This window comes from Zalophus californianus, chromosome 17 (assembly GCF_009762305.2).
Source record: "Zalophus californianus isolate mZalCal1 chromosome 17, mZalCal1.pri.v2, whole genome shotgun sequence".
Classification (NCBI taxonomy): domain Eukaryota; kingdom Metazoa; phylum Chordata; class Mammalia; order Carnivora; family Otariidae; genus Zalophus; species Zalophus californianus.
The window spans coordinates 57,735,256-57,745,995 of record NC_045611.1 but is presented as its reverse complement, the minus strand read 5'-3'; positions in this window follow the sequence as shown (position 1 = coordinate 57,745,995).

Below are 10,740 nucleotides of genomic sequence, written 5' to 3'. Positions count from 1 at the left end.
CAGGGATCGGAGCGGGGAAGCCGGCTGCAGAGACGGAGCCGAGGCACGGGCTCTCAGCTCGGGGTGGCCATAAACTGTGATCCGCGGCAGTCGGGCCACTGCTCCTCCAGCAGGGACCCAGCAAGCGGCAGAGCCGGGGAGACTCCCCTCCCTCCCCCGGGAGGAGCGGTGCGGGAGCGCACCGCAGGGATCTGCTGGGTTTGGAGACTCCACACGGGGTCGGGTGCCAGAGATAGAAACGCTCGGTCACAGGCCGGGTGAGCACGGAGTGCAGCCGGAGACCGGGGAGACGGGAGTGACTGCTTTTCTCTGGGGGCGCACTGAGGAGCGGGGCCCCGAGTTCTCAGCTCCTCCGGGTGGAGATTGGGAGGCCACCATTTTCACTCTCGTCCTCCAAAGCTGTACGGAAAGTTTGCAGGGAACAAAAGCTCCCGAGGGCAAACCTGAGCAGATTACTTAGCCCTAACGGGCAAGGGTGGGGCAAGCCCGCCTCCGGCAAAGACATTTGGGAACCACGGCAACAGGCCCCTCCCCCAGAAGATCAGCACGAACAGCCAGTAAGCCAAGACCAAGTTTACCGATCAAGGAGAACGGGAGAACTCCAGCGCTAGGGGAATACTGCACATAGAATTCATGGCTTTTTTACCATGATTCATTAGTCTTTCAAAGTTAATTTTTTTAACTGTCTTTTCTTTTTTCTTTGAATTTTTCTTTCCCCCCTTTTCAGCCAACATCTTATCAATCCCTTTTTTAAAAAATATTTTTTATTTTTCATTTTTAGAGTCCTATTCTATCCCTTCATAGTAGTTACTCTTATTTTTGGTATATATATATATACACACATAACTTATATATATATATATATAAGTTGTTCTCTCTTTAAAATTTTGAGATACAGTTTCTTCTAACAGATCAAAAAATACCCTAAATCTCTAGTGTATGGCTTTGTTCTAGTCTCCTGCCTGATCACATTCTTTTTTTTAATCCTCTTCTTTCTTTTTACAACCAACTTCTTATCTTATCAATTCCTTTTATAAAATCTTTTATACTTTTCATCTTTACAGTCATATTCCATCCCTTCATCGTATTAACCCTTATTTTTGTACATATATAAGTTTTTCTTTCTTTAAAATTTTGGGAGGCACTTTCTTCTAACAGACCAAAATACGCCCCAAATCTAGTGTGTGGCACTGATCTCTGCACCAGCCTGATCATATTTGATCATATTCTGTTTTGTTTTGTTTTTGTTTGTTTTTATCTTTTTCTTTTTCTTTTTTTTTTCTTTTCTTTTTTCTTTCTTTCCCTTTGTTTTCCCCCGGTTTCAGGTCTTTTCTGATTTGTTTAGTGTATATTTTCTGGAGACATTGTTACACTGTTAGCATTTTGTTCTCTCATTCATCTGTTCTCCTCTGGACAAAATGACAAGACAGAAAAAAACACTTCAACTAAAAGAACAAGAGGCAGTAATGACTGCCAGGGACCTAATCAATACAGACATTAGTGCGATGTCAGAACTAGAGTTCAGAATGATGGTTTTAAAGATACTAGCTGGGCTTGAAAAAAGCATGGAAGTTATTAGAGAAACCCTTTCTGGAGAAATAAAAGAACTAAAATCTAACCAAGTCGAAATCAAAAAGGCTATTGATGAGGTGCAATAAAAAATGGAGGCTCTAACTACTAGGTTAAATGAGGCAGAAGAGAATTAGTGATATAGAAGACCAAATGATGCAAAATAAAGAAGCTGAGAAAAAGAGAGATAAACAACTACTGGATCACGAGGGCAAAATTCGAGAGATAAGCGATACCATAAGATGAAACAACATTAGAGTAATTGGGACCCCAGAAGAAGAAGAAAGAGAAAGAGGGGGGCAGAAGGTATATTGGAGCAAATTATAGCAGAGAACTTCCCTAATGTGGGGAAGGAAACAGGCACCAAAATCCAAGAGGCACAGAGAACCCCTCTCAAAATCAATAAAAATAGGTCAACACCCCAACATCTAATAGTAAGACTTACGAGTCTCAGAGACAAAGAGAAAATCCTGAAAGCAGCTTGGGAGAAGAGATATGTAACCTACAATGGTAGAAACATTAGATTGGCAACAGATCTATCCACAGAGACCTGGCAGGCCAGAAAGGACTGGCATGATATATTCAGACCAGTAAATGAGAAAAATATGCAGCCAAGAATACTATATCCAGCTAGGCTGTCATTGAAAATAGGAGAGATAAAAATCTTCCAGGACAAACAAAAACTAAAGGAATTTGCAAACACAAAACCAGCCCTACAGGAAATCTTGAAAGGGGTCCTCTAAGCAAAGAGAGAGCCTAAAAGCAACATAGACCAGAAAGGAACACAGACAATATACAGTAACAGTCACCTTACAGGGAATACAATGGCACTAAATTCATATCTTTCAATAGTTACCCTGAATGTCGAAGGGGTAAATGCCCCAATCAAAAGACACAGGCTATCAGATTGGATTAAAAAAAAGACCCATCTATATGCTGTCTGCAAGAGACTCATTTTAGATCCAAGGATACCCCAGATTGAAAGTGAGGGGGTGGAAAACCATTTACCATGCTAATGGACACCAAAGGAAAGCTGGGCTGGCAATCCTTATATCAGACAAATTAGATTTTAAACCAAAGGCTGTAATAAGAGATGAGGAAGGGGCGCCTGGGTGGCTCAGTTGGTTGAGCGACTGCCTTCGGCTCAGGTCATGATCCTGGAGTCCCGGGATCGAGTCCCACATCGGGCTCCCTGCTCAGCGGGGAGTCTGCTTCTCCCTCTGACCCTCTTCCCTCTCGAGCTCTCTATCTCTCATTCTCTCTCTCTCAAATAAATAAATAAAAAATCTTAAAAAAAAAGATTTAAAAAGAGACGAGGAAGGACACTATATCATACTTAAAGGGTCTATCCAACAAGACGATCTAACAATTGTAAATATCTATGCCCCTAACGTGGGAGCAGCCAATTATATAAGCCAATTAATAACAAGAGCAAAGAAACACATCAACAAAAATATAACAGTAGTGGGGGACTTTAACACCCCCCTCACTGAAATGGACAGATCATCTAAGCAAAAGATCAACAAGGAAATAAAGACTTTAAATGACACACTGGACCAAATGGACTTCACAGACATATTCAGAACATTCCATCCCAAAGCAACGGAATACACATTCTTCTCTAGTGCCCATGGAACATTCTCCAGAATTGATCACATCCTAGGTCACAAATCAGGTCTCAACTGGTACCAAAAGATTGGGATCATTCCCTGCATATTTTCAGACCACAATGCTTTGAAACTAGAACTCAATCACAAGAGGAAAGTCGGAAAGAACTCAAATACATGGAGGCTAAAGAACATCCTACTAAAGAATGAATGGGTCAACCAGGAAATTAAAGAAGAATTAAAAAAATTCATGGAAACCAATGAAAATGAAAACACAACTGTTCAAAATCTTTGGGATACAGCAAAGGCAGTCCTGAGAGGAAAGTCTATAGCAATACAAGCCTTTCTCAGGAAACAAGACAGGTCTCAAATACACAACCTAACCCTACACCTAAAGGAGCTGTAGAAAGAACAGCAAATAAAGCCTAAACCCAGCAGGAGAAGAGAAATAATAAAGATCAGAGCAGAAATCAATGAACTAGAAACCAAAAGAACAGTAGAACAGATCAACGAAACTAGGAGCTTGTTCTTTGAAAGAATTAACAAGATTGATAAACCCCTGGCCAGACTGATCAAAAAGAAAAGAGAAATGACCCAAATCAACAAAATCATGAATGAAAGAGGAGAGATCACAACCAACACCAAAGAAATACAAACAATTATTAGAACATATTATGGGCAACTCTATGCCAGCAAATTAGATAATCTGGAAGAAATGGATGCATTCCTAGAGATGTATCAACTACCAAAACTGAACCAGGAAGAAATAGAAAACCTGAACAGACCTATAACCACTAAGGAAATTGAAGCAGTCATTAAAAATCTCCCAACAAACAAAGGCCCAGGGCCAGATGGCTTCCCAGGGGAATTCTACCAAACATTTAAAGAAGAATTAATACCTATCCTTCTGAAAATGTTCCAAAAAATAGAAATGGAAGGAGAACTTCCAAACTCGTTTTATGAGGCGACCATTACCTTGATCCCCAAACCAAAGACCCCATCAAAAAGGAGAATTACAGACCAATATCCTTGAACAGGGATGCAAAAATTCTCACCAAAATACTAGCCAACAGGATCCAACAGAACATTAAAAGGATTATTCACCACGACCAAGTGGGATTTATCCCTGGCTGCAAGGTTGGTTCAACATCTGCAAATCAATGTGATACAATACATTAATAAAAGAACAAGAATCATATGATCCTCTCAGTAGATGCAGAAAAAGCATTTGACAAAGTACAGCATCCTTTCTTGATCAAAACTCTTCAGAGTATAGGGATAGAGGGTACCTACCTCAATATCATAAAAGCCATCTATGAAAAACCCACAGTGAATATCATTCTCAATGGGAAAAAACTGAGAGCTTTCCCCCTAAGGTCAGGAACGTGGCAGGGATGTATATATATATATATATATATATATATATATATATATATATATATATACAATGGAATATTATGCAGCCATCGAAAGGAATGAAATCTTGCCATTTGCAATGACATTGATAGAACTGGAGGCTGTTATGCTGAGTGAAATAAGTCAATCAGAGAAAGACGTGTATCATATGACCTCACTGATATGAGGGATTCTTAATCTCAGGAAACAAACGGAGGGTTTCTGAAGTGGTGGGGGGGGTGGGAGGGATGGGGCGGCTGGGTGATAGACATTGGGGAGGGTATGTGCTATGGTGAGTTCTGTGAATTGTGCAAGATTGTTGAATCACAGATCTGTACCTCTGAAACAAATAATACATTATATGTTTAAAAAAGAAGAAGAAGAAGATAACAGGAGGGGAAGAATGAAGGGGGTGGAACTGGAGGAGGAGATGAACCATGAGAGACAATGGACTCTGAAAAACAAACTGAGGGTTCTAGATGGGAGGGGGTGGGAGGATGGGTTAGCCTGGTGATGGGTATTAAAGAGGGCACGTTCTGCATGGAGCACTGGGTGTTATGCACAAACAATGAATCATGGAACACTACATCAAAAACTAATGATGTATGGTGATTAACATAACATAAAAAAAAAAGACTCTGGGAATTTGTAAACATGCCTGGAATCAAAGGCATGTTATTCCTCTCCATCCACTGTCTCAACCTTCTTTTGTCTTCCTTTGTGATTATCATGGGCAAGAAGTGTAATGTGGAGAAGAAGAAAAGAAACAATGACATTACCAGCAAGAGAGGGGCTCACTTCTTGGTCAATCTGCTGCTCACATACAATTGCTTCTCTGAGTTTTCATTGTTACCATCTTTTAATTCTCATCCCCATCATCTGAGAACTTCCTGTATACTTCCCTTAAGTCATCGTGTATTGGGCACAAACTCAATGTTTTATCTCCTTTGACTCACTGCAATGGTTTTGGACGTTTGAAGGTCCCTGTGGATGACAACCACCGCTTAAGTAAGCACTCAACTTTTTTTTTTTAAAGATTTTATTTATTTATTTGACAGAGAGAGAGAGTACAAGCAGGGGGAGCAGGCAGAGGGAGAGTGAGAAGCGGGCTTCCACTGAGCAAGGAGCCCAGTGTGGCACTCGATCCCAGGACCCTGGGATCATGACCTGAGCTGAAGGCAGATGCTTAACCGACTGAGCCACCCAGGCACCCCAGCACTCAACTTTCACCTCCACTCTTGGATTCTGTCATTCCTGATAGGTGAGCAAAAAAGCCTACATTAAGAAAAAAGAAAGATCTCAAACAACCCAACTTTACACCTCAAGGAACTAGGAAGAGAAGAACAAACTGAGCCCCCAGTTAGCATAAGGAAGGAAATAGTAAAAATCAGAGCAGAAATAAATGAAATAAATACCAGAAAGACATTAGAAAAGATCAATGATACTAAGAGTTATTTTTTTAAAGATAAACAAAATTGACAAAACTTTAGCTAGACTAACCATGAAAAAACAGAGAGAAGGGATACAAAATCAGAAATAAAAGATATTACAACTTGTACCACAGAAATACAAAGGATCATGAGAGACCACTATCAAAAACTACACATCAGTGAATTGGATAAAGAAAAAGAAATGGATCAATTTCTAGAAGCATACAAACTACCAAGATTGAATCATGAAGAAATGGAAAGCATGAACAAATCATTAACAAGAAAAGAGATGGAATCAGCAACCAAAAATCTCCCCCAAAAGAAAAGCCCAGGGCCAGACGATTTCCCTGGTGAATTCCAGCAAATACTGAAAGAAGAATAATACTAATCTCAAATTCTTCCAAAAATTGAAGAGGAAGGAACACTTGTACACTCATTTTATGAGACTAGCATCACTCTCATACCAAAACAAGAGAAGAATACTAAAAGAGAAAATTACAGACCAATATCTGATGAACATAGATGCAAAAATCCTCAATTAAATTATAGCAAATTGAATTTAACAATACATTAAAATGATCATACACCATGACCAAATGGGATTTATCTCTGGGAGTGCAAAGATGGTTCAACAGAAATCAATAAATGCAATACAACACATCAATAGAATGAAGCGTAAAACCTATATGATTATTCCAATAGAGGCAGAAAAAGCATTTGACAAGACTCAACATAATTTCACAATAAAAACTCAACAAATTAGTTGTGAATGGAAAGTACCTAAACATAATGAAGACCATACATGACAAGCCCACAGCTAACATCACACTTGATCATGAAAAGCTAAAAGCTTTTCTTCTAAGATCAGGAACAAGACAAGGATGCCCACACACCCACTTCTATTTAATATAGTTCTGCAAGTCTGAGCCGGAGGCAAGAAAAAGAAAACAAAAGGCATCCAAGTCAGGAAGAAGTCAAATTTTCTCTGTTTGCAGATGACATGATATCACAAATAGAAAACTCTATAAAGACTCCACCAAAAATGTTAGAACAGACAAATTCACTTAAGGTGCAGAATATAAGATACACAAAAATCAGCTGTGTTTCCATACATTAACAATGAAATATCTGGGAAAGGAATGAACAATATAATTGCATCAGAAAGAATAAAATATGTGGGTATAAATTTCATCAAGGAGGTAAAAGATCTGTATGCTGAAAACTATATGACATTGATAAAAAAAAAATTGAAGACACAAATATATGAAAAGATCCCATGCTCTTGGATTGGAATACTCAATATTGTTAAAATGTCCAAACTACCCAAAGCAATCTATGGATTGTGCAATATGATAGTGCAATCCCTATCACAATTCCAATGGCATTTTTCACAGAAATAGAAATAATAATCCTAAAATTTGTATGAAACCACAAAACACCCTGAATAGCTAACATAATCTTTTTTTTTTCTTAAAGATTTTATTTATTTAGTTGACAGGGAGAGACACAGCGAGAGAGGGAACACAGGCAGGGGGAGTGGGAGAGGGAGAAGCAGGCTCCCCGCCGAGTAGGGAGCCCGATGCGGGGCTCGATCCCAGGACCCTGGGATCATGACCTGAGACAAAGGCAGACGCCTAACGACTGAGCCACCCAGGAGCCCCAGCTAACATAATCTTGAGAAAGAACAACAAAGTTGGAGGCATCATACTTCTCAATTTCAAGCTATATTATAAAGCTATGGTAATCAAAACAGTATGGTACTGGTGTAAAAACAGACACAGACCAATGGAACAGAATCAAGAGCCCAGAAATAAATCTATGCATATATGGTCAATAATTGAAAATGGAGTCAAGAACATACAATGGGAAAAGGATAATCTCTTCAATAAATGTTGGGAAAATTGGATACCCACATGCTAAGGAACGAAATTGGACTCTTATCTTACACCATATGCCAACATTAACTCCAAAGGGATCAAAGACTTAAATGTATTGCCTGAAACTGTAAAGCTCTGAGAAGAAAACATATGGGAAAGTCTCCTTAACATTAATCTTGGCAATGATTTTGGGGGTATAACAGCAAAAGCTCAGGCAACAAAGCAAAAACAAACAAATGGGACTATATTAAACTAAAAGACTTCTGCGTAGCCAAGGAAACAATCAACAAAACGAAAAGGCAACCTACAGAATGGATGAAAGTATTTGAAGATCATAGATGTGATAAGGATTAACATTCAAAATATATAAAGGACTCCTACAACTCATAATGAGAAAACAAAAAACAACAAACAGCAACAACATGAAACTGAACCAAAAACCCCATTAAAATGGGCAAAGGCCCTAAGTAGACATTTTTCCAAAGAAGATGTACAAATGGCCAAAAGATATGTGAAAAGATGCTCAACATCACTAATTATTAGGGAAATGCTAACAAAACCACGATATGTATCACACCTGTTAAGATGACTATTATCAAAAAGACAAAAGACAACACTAGAGGATGTGGAGAAAAGGGAACCCTGGTGCACTGTTGGTGGTAATGAAAGTTGGTATAGCCAGTATGGAAAACGGTATGGAGGCTCCTCAAAGAATTAAAAATAAAACTACTTTATGATCTAGTAACCCTACTTCTGGGTATATATCTAAAGGAAATGAAATCAGTATCTTGAAGATATATCTGCACCCCCATGTTCATTGCAGCATTATTCACAATTGCCAAGATATGGAAACAATCTAAGTGCCCATCAATTGATGAATGAAGAAAATGTGGTTTATATACAATGGATTATTATTCAGCCATTAAAAAGGAGGAAGTCCTGCCATTTACAACACTATGGGTGAACCAGATACAGAAAGGCGAATACTGTATGATCTCACTGATCTGTGGAATCTAAAGTGTTGAACTCATAAAACCAGAGAGTAGAATAGGGGTTGCCTGGGATTGGGGTTAGGGGAAATGGGGAGATTTTGGTCAAAGGGTACAAACTTTCAGACATAAGATGAGTAAGTTCTGGGAAATCTAATGCACAGCATGGTGACTGTAGTCTATCACATAGATCCTTTCTCCTTCATTTTACAAGGGAGAAAAAAAATGAGGTTTCCATAGGTTAACTAAATTAGCCAAAGCTGTGACAGAAACCAGCAGTTGGAGTCAAGTCTCATTCCTAGCCCTATACACCAAGCCATGCAGCTGAACTGATAATGAACTTTTTTGAAAAGGAATACTTGGGGGGAGGTGGTGTCAAAGCTCATTTCTTTTTTTAACTTATTTTCTTTTTTTTAAGCATTTCTTAATCTTAGCTGTCTCCTCTTCATGACTACAGCTTTCTTGTGTTTGTTTGTTTGTTTCATTTTTAAATCCTATCAGCTAATGGCTACCATAGACCTCGGAGACTCTGGAGACCCTCTGATATTTCTTTCATGTCTCAGGATTGTGCTAGCTCTGACAGTCTCTTGGCCCTCAGCTACTGAGAGCTGGAAAAATAAGATTGAGAATTTAGGACTTCACTTCAGGGACAGGAAGACTGGATTTCAGAGACTGGTAAGGATTTCATCAATGAAACAGAGCTGGTTGTTTTCAAAGGTGAATCTCCAGCTTTGCTTTGCATTTTTGATATGGGCCAACTGGACTTGGTGAACTTGAATGTCTGTCATTGTAACTCTAAGAAACTGAGATGATGCAGATGATAGGAATAGGAGAGAAAAAAATACAACACTCACCCCGAAGGGAATTAGGCTCTCTGGCTCCTTCTTGTCAAGTACATCTTCCCAAGTAGAAAGAAAAGCACTTGGTCTGCCCTGCTCCCGGCCCTAATAGGTGATCCAGGCAGTTAACATCATCCCTCCCATTGGCTAATCCTCCTATCATCCTCCCGCACTGCATAGCTTTGAAAGCATTTAGCATCCCAGGTCCCAGGTAATGGGCTACAAAGCTTGTTCCCCACAGGTGTTTCAATCTGAGAAGGACATGCTCCCCTACCCCTTAGATTCAGAACAAACCACTTCAGAAAATTATGGTTTTGGAGAGCTTCCCAAACTCACAAAGGCTGACACTGGAGACAGTCCCAGTGTGTTGCTTCCCATCTGAAAACATCTAGAGCAATTTATTGGATGATCTTGTGCAACTGTCCCTCTCCCCTACCTGGGGTGTAATTTTACGGAGCAGAAGGAGGGTCTCAGTTTCGCCAGGACCCAATCTGGGTCCAAAAGCGACGGGCCCTGTCAAAGAGAGAGCCAGAGACAGAGCATATAGGAAAATGACATAAATATACATGTTGGAAGTAGTTTTTCCATTGAGTCTTTCATGTCTTCTGATACGTAATCAAGTCATTTGCACACATGGTTTTATCTGTTTCTTTCCAATTCTTACACCTTTCTCTAAGTGCTTCCAAATTTCCAGTTTAAAATTGCTAATTTAAATTTAAAGTGGTCAAAATCTTGAACTCAATCTGCTAATACCTCCAAGATGATGTTAAGTAGCCGTGGCATTAAAACTGTCTCATTGTGTTCCTGACTTCAGTGGAAAAGCCTTCACGTTATGAGGGAATGCTGTCACAGGTGGTTTTCCTGGCCTTGGGAGACGAAATGGTCACTAAATGTGGTTGCCTCTGTGGTTTTATTTTAAGACCTCATGGGGGCTCTTTCTTCCTCTTATATTTCACTGTTCCTCATAACCTCTCAGATGGTAGGAGAGGTACATCAATGGTCTTCAGCTGGAGTGGAAGACTCCATTCACACCA